Here is a 21,559-nt window from a genome sequence, read left to right as displayed (position 1 = left end):
TTCAAAAGCATCAATTCTTCGGTGCTCAGCTTTCTTTATAGTCCAACTTTCACATCCATACCTGACTACTGGAAAAACCATAGCTTTGACTAGACAGACCTTTGTTTGGAAAGTAATGTCTCTGCTTTTTAATATACTGTCTAGGCTGGTCATAACTTTTATTTCAAGGAGCAAGCATCTTTAATTTCATGGCTGCAGCCACCATCTGCAGTGTTTTGGAGCCCCAAAAAATAAAGTTGCTCACCTTTTCCATTGTTTTCCCATCCATTTGCTTGAAGTGATGAGACTGGATGCCATTATCTTAGTTTTCTGAATGTTGAGTTTTAAGCCAACTTTTACTTTTTCACTCTCCTCTTTCACTTTCAAGAGGCTCTTTAATTCTTCACTTTCTGCCATAAGGTTGGTGTCATCTGCATATCTGAGGTTATTGATATTTCTCCCAGAAATCTTGATTCCAGCTTGTGTTTCATCCAGCCCAGCATTTTGTATGATGTACTCTGCATATAAGTTAAATAAGCAGGATGACTCTCCTCTCAGTCCATGGAAAAACTGTCTTCCACAAAACTGGTCTTTGGTGGCAAAAAGGTTGGGGATTGTTGCTATCATATATGATAGTATAGTACAGATAGTGTAGTAAACTATATATAAGTGAAGTGAAAGTATCTCTTGCCATAGTAATAAACAAGTAATGTCACAGCCATCAGTGATTCCTGGCCTCCAAATGTGAATGAGAGCTCCCAAACGTTGATGCAGAGGATGCTGCCACCTCCCACAGTGATTTCTGAGGATCTAAGGGAATTTGAGAAACAAAGTGAAGAAGAAAACAGGATTGGCCCCAGATAGCTGAGGTGCATATGAAAGGAATGAATTCAGTAAACCCAGAGTCTTGCATCTTCCCATACATAGAATGCTAGATTTGTTATACCTGATCTTTGATGTTCAGACTGCCTGCTCCCTTTGTTGCAAACTTGTATTTAGCCTGACTTACCTTCCTGTCTCCTTGGAGCAGTTTTCTCAGAGTTACTGAGATGTTGTTTTCCAGGCTTAGAGTTCTAAACATTCCCACCAGATAAAATAACTCTGTACTTTCAGCTTGTAACTACACTTTCTAGTCTCTCTTTCTCTCTCTCTCTGTCTCTCTCTCTCTGTCTCTCTCTCTCTCTCTCTCTCTCTATATATATATATATATATATATATAGTTTATTATATAATATATAGTACATATAATAAAAACAACAAATTAGATGGCCCCTGCCAACTGAAAAGCAAAGGCAAAGGAGAAAGTAAGAGAGAAGGACTCAATACAGAGCACAGCATATTCTAACTTCTTTGACAAATAGTCTTAGCATTTCTGGACCATCTTTAAAGGGTCAGATTCACATCTCCAACTTAGACAGTGTGTCCTCTTAAACCAGCCAGTATGTGTTCATCATACTGTTTGTTCAGCCTTTTTTAAACTTCACAGGAGTGCTTAAAAGGGTGGGAACCTATCCATAGGTCAATGGGAAGGTAAAGGCTGAAAGATCACTTTGAAGTCCAGCCACAATGACAGGGTAGGTTTGAGTATCTCATGTGAGTTCATGGGAAGAGTCTAGTAGAGTTCCTAGCACCTAGTTTTCAGAAACTTTTTTTTTTTTTTTTTTTTTTTTTAGTTTTTAAGGTTGTTAAGTGCATCTCTGTGATCAGTGTTCTATTTCCTTGAGAAGGATGCACATTGCACAGAACAGGGTGGTAAAGGAGATAGTGTCGAGGTCCAATAGCCAGGAGCATGGGGTCTATTTCCTTCTTTCACCCCTGGTTTGCGGTGTGACTTTGGGCAGATACTTTCCTTTGCAAAGCAGAGAAAATTTAGCCTGGGTTGTGAGCAGCATGAAGCAAAAGGGAGATAAGGTTGTAAGGACGTTGGATTTAGCAGGGAGAAAAATACTGCAGGAAAAAAAAAATTACCATGCAGACATACAAAATGTAATTTATGGCTAAGCCTGAGAAAGCTGGGGGAATTCTCCTTGATCTTATACACAAAGGTACAAACTGGGAAGACGCTTGACCCAATTCAGGATTTCTTTCATTTTTTCCTTTAAGTTTTAGCCAAAATGTGATTGAAATGTATTTTGACTCAGTCTTATATAATAACTCAATCACAAAAACTGGAGAACTGAAATCTCTCTTTCCTTACTTGGAAGTTAAGAAATGTAAAAGTCAGGTTGAACCTTTAGATCTGAGCTTCCCTAAGCAGAACAGAGGGCTTACCTATTCTCTTGCCTCTCTGTGTCCATTTTCTCCATATGCATTTGCTCAACACCCATAAACTGGCAAATATGCCATGAGGGAGAAGCACAGCATAGACTCTTAAAGTGACTCCTCAGAGAGCAGTCTACAGACCAGCAGCATCAGCCAAAGCTGGTACCTGGGCAGTAGGTAGAAATGTAGACTCTCAGGCACCAGCTTAGACCTGCTGAATCAGAATGTGTATTTTCAACAAGATCTCAAGGTGTGTTTCACTCTAAGCCTGTATTATAAGCCAGTGCTTAAGTCACCTGGAAGCATGGAGTCGAGAAATTTAAATTCAATTTGCAATATGGCTACTTTCTTGCTCTATGATTTTGAGAAGAGCTTATAAAGACTTATAAGCCTATGTTTACTTATCTGAAGAAAGGAAACAATAATAACACCTACCTCTTAGATTTGTTTTGAGGATGAAACAGAGATCTCTGTTGCATGAAACCTAGCATAGAGATAACTCCCAATTAATATTAGTTGCTTTATCAGTTTGTTACTATTATTATTATTAGCAAATTGCTCCTATTCTGTGAGAAATGAATAACCTAGACTACGGAGATACACATGGACAAGTAAGCACACCAATGTATTCCAGGTACCATAAGACACTTTCTTCCGATCTTTCTCCCAGAGACCCATGGCCTTTCACCTATGAGACATCACCTTTCTTATCTGGTCATCAGAATCGGAGCAGACATAGAGTCCATGGAATTCTCCAGGCCAGAATACTGGAGTGGGTAGCCTTTCCCTTCTCCAGGGGATCTTCCCAACCCAGGGATGGAACCCAGGTCTCCCACATTGCAGGTGGGTTCTTTACCAGTTGAGCCATAAGGGAAGCCCAAGAATACTGGAGTGGGTTGCCTATCCCTTCTCCAGCGGATCTTCCCAACCCAGGATTCGAACCAGGATCTCCTGCGTTGCAAGAGGATTCTTTACCAGCTGAGCTATGAGGGACGCTCCCTAAGATTAAAACCAGTCCCTACTTAACCCCAAAATATACATAGATGCTCTCTTTTGGATGGAAAGCATAGTGAAAACAACTGGAGAATTTTCAGGCTTTGGTGCTGTTTGGTTTGTTTCCTATTCTATATTGGAAAGCTTATGATTCTGGGCCTGAAAATACATCCTCATGGATCTTCAAAGTGGGTACTTAGGATAGAGATCTCAAACCAGAACTGGGCCCAGAATTCTACAGGACTATCAATCAAGAAGGGAAGTTGCCAGAACCAGAGGATCTGGATATGCTGAATTCAAGTGGCTGAGTGTGGAGCAGGACAAATAGAGTATGACCCCAACATTGTCTCCTTCCCTCCTTCTTAGCCTTTTAAGCCGTCTCATACCCTCTTCCAGACCCTTAAATTTTGGAGTGCTTCGTGTTCTGTCCCCAAAAAGCTTATCTATGCTAGCTATACTGTTTGTTGGGTGATTTCAAGAAGTCTCCTTTATTTAAATACCATAGATACAGTGCTTTCCAACTGGTCCAGTAGTAAAGAAACCATCTGCCAATGCAGGAGATGCAGGTTCCATTCCTGAGTCTGGAACATCCCCTGGAAGAGAAAATGGCAACCCACTCCAGTATTCTTGTCTGGGAAATCCCATGGACAGAGAAGCCTGGCAGGCAAAAGTCCACATGGTCTCAAAGAGTCTGAATTGACTGCAGCAACTTAGGTAACTTACCTAACTCTGATTCATCAACATGTTATATGAGTTTTTTTTCCCTAGTTTTGAGAGTGCTAGTCACTCTGTTGTGTCTGAATCATTGCAACCCAGTGGACTGTACCCCCACCAGGCTCCTCTGTCCATGGGATTTCCCAAGCAAGAATACTGGAGTGATTAACAGTTCCCTTTGCCAGGGGACCTTCTCGATCCAGGGATTGAACCCAGGTCTCTTGCATTGCAGCCAGATTCTTTGCCATCTGAGCCACTAGAGAAGCCCTCTTAATGCTTCTCTAACCCTGTCTTCTCATTATCTCTCCCACAGAAATCTGAATCCAGGTCAGCATTGTCCATCACCCAGCTCCTGAGTCATCCCTTTCCCTGGTATCCCCGCCTCATCCCTGTGCCCTAGAGGATGCTCTCTGGGCAGAAGCCAGAGGGATCTTTGTAAACAGTTGATGTACTCTCCTTGCATAAAGCCGTGCCCCAAGTTCTTAACTCTGACCTTCAAGGTCTTTCATGATGTGGTCCCTCCCCTTCTCATGAAGTCATCTCTCTGGTCAGATTCTTCTTCATTTCTAGGCTCCAACTACACTGACCTTCTTAGTGTCCTTGCTGCTGCTGCTGCTGCTGCTAAGTTGCTTCAGTCGTGTCCGACTCTGTATGACCCCATAGACGGCAGCCCACCAGGCTCTGCCATCCCTGAGATTCTTTAGGCAAGAACACTGGAGTGGGTTGCCACTTCCTTCTCCAATGCGTGAAAGTGAAGTCGTTCAGTCGTGCCTGACTCTTCAAGACCCCATGGACTGCAGCCTACCAGGCTCCTCTGTCCATGGGATTTAGGCAAGAGTACTGGAGTGGGGTGCCATTGTCTTCTTCCTTAGTGTCCCTAGAATAGCTCAAAACTATACAAAACTGTACAAAAAAGGTCCTAATGACCCGGATAACCATGATGGTGTGATCACTCACCTAGAGCCAGACATCCTGGAGTGTGAAGTCAACTGAGCCTTAGGAAGCATTACTACAAACAAAGCTAGTGGAAGTGACAGAATTCCAGCTAAGCTATTTCAAATCCTAAAAGATGATGCTGTTAACATGCTGCACTCAGTATGCCAGCAAATTTGGAAAACTCAACAATGATCACAGGACTGGAAAAGATCAGCTTTCATTCCAATCCCAAAGAAGGGCAATGCCAAAGAATGTTCAAACTACCATATAATTGCACTCATTTCATGTGCTAGCAAGGTAATGCTGAAAGTTCTTCTAGATAAATTTAAACAGTTTAACCAAGAACTTCTAGATGTACAAACTAGATGTAGAAAATGCAGAGGAACCAGAGATCAAATTGCCAACATCTACTGTATCATAGAAAAAGCAAGAGAATTCCAGAAAAATATCTGCTTAAATGACTATGCTAAAGTCTTTGACCATGTGGATCACAACAAACTGTGGAAAATTCTTAAACACATATGGTGGTCTGGAATACCACATGACCTTACTTGTCTGCTGAGAAACCTGTATGTAGGTCAAGAAGCAACAGTTAGAACCAGACATGGAATAATGGACTGCTTCCAAATTGGAAAAGGAGTACGTCAAGGCTGTATAGTGCCACGCTGTTTATTTACCTTATATGCAGAGTATATCATGTGAAATGTCAGGCTGCAAGAAGCACAAGTTGGAATCAAGATTGCCAGGAGAAATATCAATAACTTCAGATATGCAGATGACACTATCCTAAAGGCAGAAAGTGAAGAGGATTTTAGAGCCTCTTGATGGAAGTGAAAGATGAGAGTGAAAAAGCTGGCTTAACACTCAACATTCCAAAAATGAAGATCATGGCATCTGATCCCATCACTGCATGACAAATAGATGGGAAAACATGGAAATAATGAAAGACTTTATTCTCTTGGGCTCCTATGGACAGAGAAGCCTGGCGAGTTACAGTCCATGGGGTCACAAAGAGTAAGACAGGATGAAAGTAATTTAACACTGTATTTGCCTTTCCTTCTGTTTGGAATATTCCCCCTCAGATCTTCCCATGATGATCTTCTCATCATTGTGTTTCAGCACAAAAGTCATTTCAGAGCTTTCCACCTCCAGCTGTGGCAGACTCTCAGCTACTCTTTCTTTAAAGTAATTTTATTTGTTTATTTATGCCTATGCTGCATCATTGTTGCTGTGTGCAGACTTTTCTCTAGTTGGGAAGAGCAGGGTACATACTCTCTAGTTGCTGTGTGCAGGCTTCTTATTGAGGTGGCTTCTCTTGTTGCAAAGCACAGGCTTTAACCATGCAGCATGTGGGCTCAGTGGTCTGACTCCTGACCTCTAGAGCACAGGCTCAGTAGTTGGGCTGCACAGGGTTCATTTCTCTGTGGCAAGTGGGATCTTCCAGAATCAGGGATTGGACCAGGGTCTCCTACATTGGCAGGTGGATTCTTTACCAGGGAGCCACCAGGGAAGTCCTTTCCTCAGCTAATCTTTTGTGTGTCTGTAAGTCGCTAAGTTGTGTCTGACTCTTTGTGACCCCCATGGACTGTAGCCCGCCAGGCTCCTCCATCCATGGGATTTTCCAGGCAAGAATACTGGAGTGGGTTGCCATTTCCTTCTCCAAGGGAATCTTCGCAACCAAGGTATTGAACCCAGGTCTCTTGCATTGCAGGCAGATTCTTTACTCTCTGAGCCACCACATCAATTTTCCCTTTTTAATAGCTCTTACCAGGACCTAACATTATCTTCATTACATTTTTGTTTACATGTTCTTTTTCTGCTTTTTTCTCTAGAATGTAAGTTCTTTAAAGGCAAGGACTAGGTCTCTTTTGTTTCCACCAACACCTAGAACAATGCCTAGCCCATAGTAGGTACTATATACCTGTTGACCAATTGATTTCTTTCTGAATGTGCAGGTTCAGCCTACTACATATAAGCTGTTTTATACCTTCAAGCAGCTACCCTGTATGGTGAGCTTAAGAAATCAGATTTCATGGTAATTAGGGAGCTCTGTTGCTTTTCAAAAGAGAGTTACTATTTCTATAAACCATTTGAAATAAGATAAAGTTTCTTGTTTACATGTCACAGCTATTCTTTCCTTTAAACCATTATATAAAAAAATGTGTTTGCACAAAAAAGATGTTACATTCAAAAATAGAATTTTACAAACATTGCTACGTATTCACCAAAAGAGAGCAACCACGTATGTCATCTTGTTGCATGTTTAAGAATTATCTCTGCTTAGTGACACTGAAAAGGCCAAAGAATTGGGATGAAAATTGTTCTTGGAATAAAAGTAGTAAGTGAAAAATAGTAAACAAAATATATATATATATTAAATCAAAAAATATCAATTAAGAATAATCTCATTTTTTATTTCTCAGAGCTGGAATAGAGAAATTACAGAGAAATAGTGCCTCTGAAACAATCTGTATCATACAGATCTGAAAATAGAGTGTAAGCTTCATGAAGGCAAGGAAACCTTTCTATATCCACCATCAGTTTATCCCATGGCTATAGCTCAGGACTTGGGAAATAGAGTCTGATAAATTGTTACTGAATGAGTAAAGTGGACTTGTGCTTGTGCTCAGTCGTGTCCGACTCTTTACAACCCCATGGACGGTGGAAGCCAGGCTCCTTTGTCCATGGAACTTTCCAGCAAGAATACTGGAGTGGGTTGCCATTTCCTTCTCCAGGTGATCTTCCTGAGCCAGAGATCAAATCCCAATCTCCTGTGACTCCTGTGACTCCTGTGTTGGCAGGTGGATTCTTTACCTCTGCCACCTAGAAAGCCCAGATAAAGTGGAACCTCTTTATAAAGTGTACCATCAGTTCTATGATCAAGGAATCATCTATTTCACAAGCCCCTGCTACATCCCAAGCACTGTGTCAGTGGCTAGTGATAAAGAAAGCATTAAAGAGCATCTTATGATGATGGACAGAGAATGTGAGAAACTCCACAGACCCTGTCTCTTATGTGAGTTCTGCCTCTGTGTAACTTTGGACAAGTTCCACGACCCCTTGTAATGTAAGCCCTGACTTCCGCTTTGACTGTTGAGGCATATACTTAAGTATCCATTTCAAAGAAGGCTATCTAAAAAACACAGAAAACCAGACTGCCGGTCACAGGATAGATAAAGATCCAGTGCCCCTCCCCTACCACCAACTGCCTTTGATTTAGAGATGTTCTTTGGCTTAAATAATTGACATTTTGGGCCACTTGTTTTTCTCTTCCCTTGCTTTAATTCCCCCTCTCCTATATTAAATTCACCAAAGAAGTTTGGGATTAACGTAGATGTACTACTATATATAAAACAGATAAGCAACAAGGACCTACTCTATGGCACAGAGAATTATACTCAATATTTTGTAATAACCTGTAAAAGAAAAGAATCTGAAAAGAATATAACTGAACCACTTTGCTTACACCTGAAACTAATACAACATTGTAAATCAACTGTACTTTCCTAAAGGAAATCAATCCTGAATATTCATTGGAGGGACTGATGCTGAAACTGAAGCTCCAATACTTTGGCCACCTGATGTGAAGAACTGACTCATTAGAAAAGACCCTGATGCTGGGGAAAACTGAGGGCAAGAGGAGAAGGGGACGACAGAGGATGAGATGATTGGATGGCATCAGTGACTCAATGGACATGAGTTTGAGCAAGCTCCAGGAGCTGGTGATGGACAGGGAAGCCTGGCGTGCTGGATGGAGTCTGTGGGGTCACAAAGAGTGAGATGTGGCTGAGTGACTGAACTGAACTGAACTGATGCTGGGAAAAAATTGAAGGCAAAAGGAGAAGGAGGGCAACAGAGAATGAGATGGTTGGATGGCATCACCGACTCAATGGACGAGTTTGAGCAAAATTAGGGAGATAGTGGAGGACAGAGGACCCTGGCTTGCCTATAGTACATGGGGTCCCAAAGTCAAACACAACTTAGCGACTGAATAACAACAACAGCAACAACTCAGGATGAGCTGTGAGTCTGATACTTCAGTGAGTTCTCTACATGTGTGATTTAATTTAATCCTCATCATTGATCCAAGTTGTGAGTTATATTCTCATTATTAATTTAGCCTTGGGGAGCTTATGATATTTGCCCAGTGTCTTAAGTTCAAGGAGTCTGGGATTGGATCCAGCTCTTCCTGACTACAAAGCCCAGGCCTTGAGCTCTCCACCTTACAAGGACTGGGGACAGTCCTAGCCTTACGTGGTTACCATGTGCCCAGTAGGATTTTTACTTTGGGACTCGTGGTCTCTCCCTGTTAGAAACAATCATCGCATGTGCTCTGTTCCCCCTCTGACTTTCCCTGGAGCTTAGACAAAGTGAGGGACCAGCTAGTCATGGAGAAACTCAGGTGGGGCATGATCACTTGCCTCTGGTTCAAGGAATCTGAGTGGGATCAGTTCCTACCAGGAGTCAGGTGCTGGAGAAATCCAAATTCATTTGCATAAATAAGAATTTGAGTGCTATACTGGTGACAAGGATGATTATAATTGTGGTAATAAAAATAATAGCAAACACAACAATCAGAAAATTAAACGTATTTTTCTAACGTAGATTATATAACCAATTAAGTGCCTCTTTCCCCTGGAGAAGGAAAGGGTTACCCACTCCAGTATTCTTGTCTGAGAGATATCATGGACAGAGGAGCCTGGCAGGCTACAGTCCATGGGGTCGCAAAGAGCCAGACACAACTGAACGACTTTCACTTTCGTGTTTCAAAAAGCCCTTACTGAGGATTTGTTCTTTGCCAAAGAACCAAACTTCTTCCTAAAACTCCTACTCTCTGAGGCTCTTTTCTCTCTCATCTCTGAAATGGGAATAACAGACCCAACCTGACAGAGTGGTGTGTGTATGTGTGTGTGTGTGTGTGTGTGTGTGTGTGTGTGTGTGTGTTCAGTCATGTCTGACTCTTTGTGACCTTGTGGACTGTTGCCTGCCAAATTCCCTCTGTCCATGGAATTTTCCAGGCAAGAATACTAGAGTGGATTGCCATTTCCTTCTCCAGAGAATATTCCCAACCCAGGGATCGAACCCATGTCACTTGCATCTCCTGCACTGGCAGGCAAATTCTGTACCATTAGCACCACCTGGGTAGCCCATGATAGAATGAAGTGATTATCATTCAAAGAGGAAAATGCACTGAAGGGATAAATGAAATGTCTAATCCCCTTTAGCCCCAGTGTCAAGACAGAGTTCTTTATAAACACCAGTGTGTTCACGTATTTTTTTATTCATTGAATATTTTCCATACATGGACCCACATACTCATTAAATAGGTGCTTGAAAGAAAAACTGAAAGTGAAGTCGCTCAGTCGTGTCCGACTCTTTGCAACCCCATGGACTGTAGCCTACCAGGCTCCTCTGTCCATGGGATTTTCCAGGCAAGAGTACTGGAGTGGGGTGCCATGTCCTTATGCTTATAATGCGAGGTGTGACATGACCGCTGGAGATGAATCCGGGTATTACTTCTGAGATTCATTTCTAGGCAGGTGCCTTGAGTAAGAGGAGGAAGACAAAATCCACAGAATACCAGGAACCAGGCATCAGACTAGCACTTCACAAACACAATTTCATTTAAATTTCACAGCAGCCCTATGAGGTAGAGGTTCCAATTCACACTCTGCAAGTGAGGAGCTTGACAGCAGGGAGCGTAAGTGATCTGCCCAAGGTCAAAGGTTAGCTTGCTTTCCAGGCATGAAAGCCCATCTTCTTCCTACACAGCCCCCTTTGTATCCATGAACCGTGTGCACTGCCTCCTGGCCCCTTTCATCGTCCAGAGATACAGCGTGCCAAAGAGTGATTTAATGCCAGTAATATCCACTCCCAAGTACAGAAGCCTTTGCAGCGTTCCCAGCTCTTTCACATTTATTATCTTGTGCCTCCTATGAAACAGGTTCACACCCTTCTCGCTACCTTTTATTTTCACAGGCATGGCAAGTACAGGATGTGATAAACACCCTGAACAAGGAAACGTTTAGCCTAAGCTAACTATTATCGGCAGCATCTATGACAAATGACTTAATATGACCCCGAAAAGCCCAACATGATGACTAATTTGTAGTTTAAAGTAGTTGGAAATTTACTCGGTAAAAAAGTTACGTGAAAGGAACTCAATTAACTTTGAAAGAGAGAAAAAGCCAAGGAAAATATCCCCATAATGATTTACTCCTCCTGGCAGGGGTAGCAATAAAGATAAGAATTACAACCCCAAGAGCATGTAGAGAGGCAATGAACATGCTCGACTTTGCATGCCGAATGCACAGAATGTATCGGGGCAGGCAGGGCAAAATTCACTTCAGTTGTCTAGCTCGATCTCCTCACTTAACAGGAAGAAATTGAGTCATATGTGGGGGTGTCTGATTCGGGATTCACTGAGACAAGATCTTCCCCTTGGCAGGGAAGGAAATAAAGCTTGGTGTCAGGGAAGGACATGAAATCTGGGATCCTGGCCTCAGCTCACTGTCTCCATTCTGGGTGTTTTGGGACAAATCACCTAACCCTTCTATGTGTCAGACTCTTTGGATGAAGAATATGATTAATAATGCCAAGTTCCTAAGATTATACAAGGTAAGCGGCTTATTCCATATAAAGTTTCTAGCAAATGCCTGGCATGCAGTAATTTCAAAACAAAAATATTCATTGCTTTCTTCCTCTGCCTAGTTATTGTTGTCCCCATGGAAGATCACATCAGATCTTTCCTAATTCTCTCTCCAACTCTACTCCTCACCAAAGAAAATTGTAAGATTGTTATTGACCTCATAGGAAAAGCATGAAGCCATCTAATCACTGTACAATGTGTTTGTAAATACTTAAGCCCCAGGATTCTATCCTAAATTGTCCAAAAATAAGGGTGCTAAATGTTCACTTTCTCACTATGATTGTTTTGGCCATCATTGCTCTATTTGTCTTCACTTTCATTGTTGCTGTTGCTGTTGGATTGCTAAGTCATGTCCAACTCCTTTGCGACCCCATGGACTGTAGCTTGCCAGGTTACCCTATCCATGGGATTTCCCAGGCAAGAATACTGGAGTGGTTTGCAATTTCCTTCCCCGGGGGCTCTTCCTGACCTAGGGATTAGGTCTCTTGTGTCTCCTGCATCGGCAGGTGAATTCTTTACCACTGAGCCACCAGGGAAGCCTCCACTTTCACTGAATGCAGTTTAATTAGTGTCCTGGCATGTGGCATGGTGGTTATTCAGGGACTGGAGGAAGTGACTGGAAAAACATGACATCCCAAGCAGATGGAAACCTTCCCTAGTCATGAGCATATCTGAGAAGATAAAACTGCCACTTCTCTGTGATTCCTATTAGCTCTACCAACTGCTGATTCTGTGTTGTCTGGACTTTCCCCAAACCTATTCTGGAGACTTTCTACTGTCCCTCTCTTAAAAGGACTACTCCCTTTGTTCTTAAGCGTAAAAGGCAAACTGCACCATGGCTTTTGAGTGCGTGGCACCTGTCTCCACTCCTCATGGTCTCCAGCCCCTCCTTTCTGCCCCTTGAACTCATTAGCCCTCTCACACTCAGGATGTTTTTCCACACTTTCAAGTCCTCCTAGAATGACTTTCCAGAATTGCTACTTCCACTTTGCAACTGCCTGCTCCGATGTCACCTCCTTTGACGTGACACTGTCCTGAGTATCTCATTCTAAGTATGCTTCCCTTTCACCTGGTCCTCTAGCACATTCCTTGGACTAACTTTTAAACACAAAGTCTCAAAGTTCTGTACCTGTGTTGACATTTATCAGCCTGTACTTTTGTTGCCTCCAGTAATGTGAGCTTAGAGGGTGTGTTACATTCCCAGGGCTGTTATAACAAAGTAACACGGACTGACTTCAAACAACAGAAGCAAATTTTCTCCCAGTTCTGAGAGCAGTCGGAACTTCTCCAACACTGTTGGAACCAAGCAACAGTGTTGGTTCTTCTGGAGATTCCAAGGGAAATTCTGTCCCCAGCCTCTCTCTAGTATCTGGTGGCTCCAGGCAGTCTTGGTGGTCCTCAGCTTGTAGATACTTCACACCAATCTCTGCCTCAAATGACCATCTTCTCTGTGTCTGTCTGTGTCTCAAATTCCCCTCTCCTTTTTCTTGTAGGTACAATAGTCACTGAATTTACAACCCACCCTAAATCCAAGATCTCATTCCAAGATTTTTAGCTGAATTACATCTGCAAAGATGTGATCTATAGATAATTTCATCTTCATGGTACCAGGAATTAGGACTTGAACATCCTCTTTTGAGGGAGGAGCATAATATAACCTACTACAGAGAGCAAACACCTTCTCTCTCTTGGGGACCCCCTGAGTCCCTGAGCCCAGAATAGTACCTTTGCTTTAACAGGCTTTCATTAAATATAATTTTGAGCTAATAAACACTGCCATTTTATGAGATTCCCTCTCTGATCCCAAAGCCTTGGCAAGTGGCCCCTCCTACCCTGAGAACTGCAGTTTTTCTGTCTGAGCATCTCATTGCCTCTCCCACTATGGAAGATCCACAGGAAGCCGGGTCCCTGGCAGGAGCAGCCCAGTAGGATTGCATGTCCTCAGACAAACAGTGTCAAGTGGTGCTGTGCACACCACTCAGGGAGTCAGAGCAGACTGTACGTGCTGGGCTTCATGGGGACAAACATCAGGGCTCTTGCTGCGTGCTCAAATGACCTTCCTTTCCTCAGACATTAAACATGGTGGATTTGTGGTTACAAATGCCTCCTCCCATTGCCACCCTGACATCACCTACTGGGTTTTCCTCTTCCCTTGATCTCAATCATTAAATTTGTCCCCACCCTAAAATCCCTTCATTAGTAATACAGACCACTGAAACTATAGCCCAATCTACTTAGTTGAATGATTACATGCTTCAGTTCAGTTCAGTTGTTCAGTTGTGTCTGACTCTTTGTAACCCCATGGACTGCAGCACATCAGGCTTCCCTGTCCATCACCAACTCCCAGAGCTTACTCAAACTCATGTCCATTAAGTTGGTGATGTCATCTAACCATCTCATCCTCTGTCATCCCCTTCTCCTACCGTCATTCTTTCCCAGCATCAGGGTCTCTTCCAAGGAGTCAGTTCTTCACATCAGGTGGCCAAAGGCTTGGAGTTTCAGCTTCAGCATCAGTCCTTCCAATGAGTATTCATGACTGATTTCCTTTAGGATTGACTGGTTTAACCTCCTTGCAGTCCAAGGGACTCTCAAGAGTCTTCTCCAACACCACAGTTCAAAAGCATCAATTCATCAGCGCTCAGTTTTCTTTATAGTCCAACTCTCACATCCATATGTGACTACTGGAAAAAACATAGCTTTGACTAGATGGACCTTTGTTGGCAAAGTAATGTCTCTGCTTTTTAATATGCTGTCTAGGTTGTTCATAGCTTTTCTCCCAAGGAGCAAGAGTCTTTTAGTTTCATGGCTTCAGTCACCATCTTCAGTGATTTTGGAGCAAAATAAAGTCTCTCACTGTTTGCATTGTGTCCCCATCTATTTACCATGAAGTGATCAGACTAGATGCTATGATCTTAGTTTTTTGAATGTTGAGTTTTAAGCCAGTTTTTCCGTTCTCCTCTTTAACCTTCATCAGGAGGCACTTGATTTCCTCTTCGCTTTTTGCCATAAGGGTGGTGTTATGGGCATGTGTGCAATTACTCAGTTGTGTCCAACTCTTTATGACCCCACTGACTGTAGCCCACTAGGTTCCTCTGTCCATGGATTTTTCCAGGCAAGAATACTGGAGTGGGTTGCCATTTCCTTTTCCAGGGGATAGTCCCAACCCAGAGATTGAGCCCATGTCTCTTACATCTCCTGCATTGGCAGGCAGGTTCTTTACCAGCTGAGCCACTGGGGAAGCCTGACTTCCCCAGTCATATCCAGTCATCTGCATATCTGAGGTTATCAATATTTCTCCTGGCTATCTTGATTCCAGTTTGTGCTTAAGCCAGCCCAGCATTTTACATGATATAATCTGCATACAAGTTAAATAAGTAGGGTGACAGTATACAGCCTTGACGTATTTCTTTCCTAATTTGGAACCAGTCCATTGTTCCATTTATGGTTCTAACTGTTGCTTCTTGACCTCCATACAGATTCCTCAGGAGGCAGATAAGGTGGTCTGGTATTCCCATCTCTTGAAGAATTTAGATTACATGCTTACATAACATATTTTTCCTTCAAAAGACTCAACCCATCAATAATTAATTGTTAGTGTATTTTCTCTTTTATTATTTTTGTTTATTTCTAATTTTTAACTGTGCTGGTTCTTGTTTATTTGTGTGGGTTTTCTCTAGTTGCAGTGAGCAGGGCTACCCTCTAGCTGCGGTGCACACACTTCTCATTGAGATGGCTGCCCTTGTTGCAGAGCAGGATATCTACAGTGTTGGGCTCAGTAATTGTGCTGCATGGGCTTAGTTGCCCCCCGGCCTATGGGATCTTCCCAGATCAGGGATCAAACCTGTGTGTGCAGGCAGATTCTTAACCACCAGGCCACTAGGAAAGTCCCTAGTGTATTTTCTTATACAAATCTGGCTTCCTGAAAAATCTTGAAGCTACATGGGGGCAGCTTCTGTTCATTCTATAAGGAGAGTGCAGCCTCCACACCTGCCAGCTAGAAGATGCTGAACACGTGCAAATGACCACCTCCACTGGGAACGGTCTCAGCTACAGAAAACTGCCTTACACAAGGTCACGCCTCCTTCTACAAGGCAGCTGTATGTGGGCACTGCTAATCAACAAAAGGGTATAGAGTCCCAGCTCCCTTCTCACAACTCAGGACATTTCTGATGAGCCATCTCCCCTTGGGAATATCTAAAGACTTTGCTGGGTTTGAATCAGCTCAGTTTCTCCCTCTGCAGATTCCTGCTTCCTCTCTCTCCTTTCCAAGGCTGTACCTCTTTCTCCCTTCCACAGCTGTAGATCTCAAAACACTCCTGGAAAGAATGATGCTAATTCTGCATGCTAATCTCCAAGTGTCTTCTCAAGGAATCAGTCTGTGATATTATTTGCAGATGCTATGTCCTCTGCCTGGATAGTATTTCTGTTTTATATTAACCTGCCAATCTATGTATTCTTCACATCCCAAATCAAATGTCATCTAGATGCACATTTCAGATTTTCTCTATATCAACACATATTGCACTGTCCTATAATTATTACTCAGACATTTTCCTTTCTTGCTAAAATAACTGTGTTATGCAAGGATACTGTAGTAATTAGCTACTTCTGTGTAAAATGCCATAAGTTTAAGGGCTTGAAATGTTGTTGTTGCTTAGTTGCTAAGTCATGTCCAATTCTTTTGCAACACCATGGACTATAGCCTGCCAGGCTCCTCTGTCCGTGGGACTTCCCAGGCAAGAATATTGGAGTGCGTTGCCATCTCTTTTTCCAGAGGATCTTCCTGGTCCAGGGATCAAACTTAAGTCTCCTGCATTGACAGGTGGATTGTTGACTGCTGAGCCATCAGGTATATAATACCTCCTTATTATCCGATTGGTCTGTAGGTTGGTAATCAAGAAGAGCTCAATTAAGTTCTCCATTTAGGATCTCAAAAGACTGAAATCAGGATGTCAACCAGCCTGGCTCTTTCCTGGAGGCTTTGGGGAGAATCCATTTCCAACTATTCAGGTTGGTAGAACCCAGTTCCTTGTGGTTGTAGGACTGGGTTCCCTGTTTCCTTGCTGACTGTCCCCTCAAGGCAACTCTGCTTTTAGAAGCTGTCACCATGCATTCTCACATGGACTTCTCCATCTTCAAAGCCAGAAATGGTGCATCAATTCAACGTCTTCTTATGATCTGAAACTCTGTGGTTTCAACCTGTGTCTTCTGCTTCTGCTTCTGCTGCTAAGTCGCTTCAGTCGTGTCCGACTCTGTGCGACCTCGTAGACGGCAGCCCACAAGGCTCCCCTGTCCCTGGGATTCTCCAGGCAAGAACACTGGAGTGGGTTGCCATTTCCTTCTCCAATGCATGAGAGTGAAAAGTGAAAGTGAAGCTTTATGCCTTTAAGGACTTGTGTGATTAGATCAGGCCCACCTAGATATTATCCCTTTTTATGGTGAACTTTGCCTTATAACACAATCATAGATGTGATATCTCACATTCTCAGGGACTAAGAATTAGAGAGGGCATGGATTCTGGTAGCCTTATGTAGAAATTCTGCCTACTGCAGATAGAAAGGGAATCTTATTCACAGATTATGCTTCTCAGCACCTTGCAGAGCTTCTGATATTAAAGATAATTGATGCTTGTATTAATTTTTAGGTCGAACTGACTTCAATTTCAATGACTATTATGCTTTTAAATGCTCTGTTTTAGTTGCATGCATAGTGAGAAAAATACCTCAAATGGGGAATTAAAATAATTTTAAAATGAATTGCAGTTTTTTCATGATGAATATTTGATCCATAGAAGAGATCAAAAAATGGAAATGTCAGAAGATGGAAAGAAAGAAAATCCTCTTGAGAGATGAACATATAATTTTGTAGTTTGGTATATTTTACAGATGAGTCCATCAACTTCCAAGTTCAATAAGCAAATAGTAGTTATCAGTTACTAAAGTTGCTTTACTGTTAATGCCTTGATTAAATTAATGACAGAAGATTTTCTAAACCTGAATCTGCTTAAATTTATAATATTAAATAGAAATCCAGATTGGAGGTGTAGGAAAATGAGAATTAGTAGACTGACCCTAGAGTGTGCTGTGATGGATTAATGGTTTTGGTTTGGAGATGAGGTTATTTTCATGCATGTGCTTATGTGTTTGTTTATCTACACCACTGCTGTGTGTTCAGAGTTGCTGTCTCTCTATATATACACATGCCAAGACTGACACCTTTTTCTAGCCTCCTTCCCTTCTGCTTATTGAAACCTTCACTTCATTTTGTGCTCAGGCATACAGAGTGATGACAAAAGTGGACAGTTGTTTCTGGCTGCAGCTCACCCAAATAAAACTGTTTCAATTGATTCAGAGCACTGATGTCAGCCAAGACCCTATACTTCTTGACATTGCATTTTTCCCAGTGAATAATAAATCACTGTTCCACCAGCAGCTTCTCTCCCTCTGCCTTTCTCTTTTCTTCCACCATTAGTCATGCTGGTCCAACTCACCACCTGTCACTTGGCAAGCTTCTGCAAATACTTTTACCCACGTAGAGGCAGATTTGGTTTCATTGAAGTTGGGAACACACCTGTGCTGACTTGAGCCCTCAACGCACAAGCTGTAGTCCTTTGAAAAGTTGTTGTTGTTTTTTTTTTTTTTTTTGGCTGTTTGTATATATTGCAATCTGCTGTTTCTTGGTATGGACTTTTCAAACATTTCTATCATTAGAATTTTGAATTTCAGATGATGTAAATATGCTTCAGGACAAAATATATAAGTAGTTAAACACATAGTGGATAATCTTGAAAGAGGATCAATGTTACATAATTAACTTGTATTTAGTTCATAGCTCCTTTAATTCTCCCAACAAATCCACTGAAGAGAAATTTCACATTATTTTCAATAAATAGATGAGAAAGTTAGACCCAGGAGGAGCAACGTGTCTGTATCATTCACCAACTAACTGAAAGATCCTGAACTCCTTGTAAGGAGTGTCTGATTTAAAGCCCTTGTAATTTTCACTTTGTATGCTGCATTTTCTACTTGGTAACACTGACGCCTTATATCTAGTTCCTCAACATTTGAAGATTCCCTACTATGGTGCTAACAACAAAGGTTTGTAGAGGCAAACACACAGTCCTGTCCCACAGATGCTGGTGGCTCAGCCGAGTAAATGTTCATGTAAACAGTTATGATGCAGTTTTTATTAGAAGTTCTGTAACAGAAGTAAGTCTCAAAGTAGGTTTATGTAGAGCTGCTCCTCCAAAGAAGTAGTCACTACTCATGTACAGTTATTTAAATGACTAAAATGACTTTGTATGTAAAGTTAGGGATTCAGTTCCTTTAAAGAGCTTGATAGACATGGGTAGGAAGTGTCTACCAAAATGGACAGGGCAGAGAATAGAACACACCCATCATCATACTACTTTCTATTGGACAGCGTTAGACTAGAGGATCAGAAAGGCTTCACCTTCACCTTCAAGTAGCTCTTGAGCTGAGGCCTGAAGACTCAATAGAAGTCTTCAGGCAAACCAACAGAGGGGAGAGATTCTAGGCAGAGGGCACATGTGCCAATGCAGGGAACCGACGTAAGAAGACATGGATTTTTTAGCGAAATGAAAGTAAATTCGGATAACCCCAAGTGTTTAAAAGATGTCCTGGAATTGGGAGCATAACATGGATTGCCTGGAAGGTAGGGGCTGCCTCAGTGATCACCTTCTATGATATTACATGACATAGTATGAAATAGAGGAGGAGGGGATGTATGTGGCAGGAGGTATGTTATACATGTATGTTGTGCATACATGTTGTGGGATGGCATGTGAGGTTCCTCCTGTGCAAGTTTGCAAATATTTTCTGTGACAGGCTTTCTGAAATTCCAATACTTTTGAAAGTATTCAAGTATTGAAACTCCAATACTTTGGCCACCTAATGTGAAGAACTGACTCATTTGAAGAGACCCGGATGCAAGATTGAGGGTGGGAGAAGGGGATGACAGAGGATGAGATGGTTGGATGGCATCACCGACTCAATGGACATGAGTTTGAGTAAACTCCAGGATTTGGTGATGGACAGGGAGGCCTGGAGTGCTGCAGTCCATGGGGTCACAAAGAGTTGGACACTGAGCTACTGAACTGAACTGAACTGACAGGGGTTTTTAACTTTTCAAATAAAATACTATTGAGGATCCTTTGACAGAAGGCAGCTAAAAATAGAACTGGAGGGCTTTTCTCTTGTGCATACCTGGATCATGAGACATCCTTACTGAACCCTGGGGCTCTGAAGAGCTAGTGGGCACATCAGAGACCCACTGATGATTTTGAACATGAGGTGGATGATTGGACAGTGTATCAGGATTATCCCTCTGTCCATTTTGGAGGAATGGTGGTGGGGACGTAAAATGGAAACTGGGATGGATGAATACAAAAGGCATGGAAATAGATGAAGAAAAGATGGTAAATGACACTTTAACTAGAGCAGAAAGAATGGTCTCAGGATTTGAAGGAATCTAGACTATAAGGAAGAGAAGCAGACTCATTTCCATTTATTCCCCTTGGGCAATGTGGTGGCTGGTGGTATCATTTTTCATGATGTGGAATTCTAAAGGGATGGTTTACTTATTGGTTTAAATTCTCAAGGCCTCAAAAAATAAGAAGATGGGGAGCATGATGGTTTACATTTAGGCCTTGAGTTATGGCTCTGTCATTCTGTCAAAGTCAGAGGAAATATCCCCAAAATCCTGTTCACATCAATGAATAATGTATATCTTATTTCTTTATTCTTCCCCATAGCAAACACCAATCAGAAGCATCTGAAACAAACAGACCCCAGAAACTAGAGTCAAACCAGCATTTTGTCAACTGATTAGATAGCAGTTAATTTAATGCTAACATTAATCAGGGTCTGATTGCTCCATTGTGAGGAACAAGAACTGTGTGCAGAGATTAATATGCAACATGTGTTTCAGAATGTTTCTGTAGAAACCTCCATGCAGTAATTAAGAAGAGCACCAAATGAAAGTTATTGATCCATTGTGTTATTGAGAAACAACATAATTGATATTTCAGATCTTAATTGTTGGTTCCAAAGTAAAAGAGACAGTCTGTACAGATCATTAGTAACACAGAGTCCTTTTGTGTGTGTGGTTTTAACCATTTAAACTGAGACATGGAGTTCAAATGTTACCCTGGTTCAAATAAACATTGATTTAATTGGCAAGCAATCTTTATTTGTAAGTGTTTAAAGTTATCACCATTTGGACAAAACTGAGCTTTGCAGTCAGTTTCCATGCCTGACATCTGTGGAATGAGGTTTTTCATCTTTAAATGAAAGGCTACTATCTGGGTTTCAACACTCTTTTGCAAAGTGACATGGATAATACCCACCTCAGAGATTTGTTGAAAGGATTCTGGGAGAAAGTCAGTGTTAGAGAGTCAGTACAGCTTACTGTTTAGGAGCAGACACTGGATTCAACTTCTGTTTTTCAAGCACAGCTTTGCCACTTATTAGCTGTGCAAACTTGGACATTTTAGTTAACCTCTCTGTTTCTCATCTTTTCAAAGAGGTATAATTGTAATAGGCATTTATGACAGGGTTAGTGTAGAATTAAAATTTAAAAATATATATATGAGAAGTTGTTAGAAGAGAGCCAGGCAGATTACAATCATGATATAACCATCAATAGTTTTTATTGTTATAATTTGAAAGTATTCAGGCACAGAGTTTATTCTCAATAAATATTAACTACATCCTTTTCCTCTCTACAGTAATTCAGTAGCTGGGAGGCTGGCTTTTTCTTTATATGCAGCAATGAGACGGTAAGGAGGCAAATTGAAGGAAAGACTCTTGGTCTGCATGCTTTACCCACTTGTCCACAGAGCTTCCAGATAGCATCTTTTTGTCTAATTCTTAAATATGACTAGACAACCCAGAAAAACCTGAAATGTGAAGAAACTGTGGTAGAGAAAGACTAAGATGAACTAGTTGAGGAATGAAGACCAGGAAGCAGATTCTAATTAGTACCTACAGAAAACTAAGGGCACAC

This window comes from Bubalus kerabau, chromosome 7 (assembly GCF_029407905.1).
Source record: "Bubalus kerabau isolate K-KA32 ecotype Philippines breed swamp buffalo chromosome 7, PCC_UOA_SB_1v2, whole genome shotgun sequence".
In the NCBI taxonomy this organism is placed as follows: Eukaryota; Metazoa; Chordata; class Mammalia; order Artiodactyla; family Bovidae; genus Bubalus; species Bubalus kerabau.
This window is presented reverse-complemented; position numbering follows the sequence as displayed.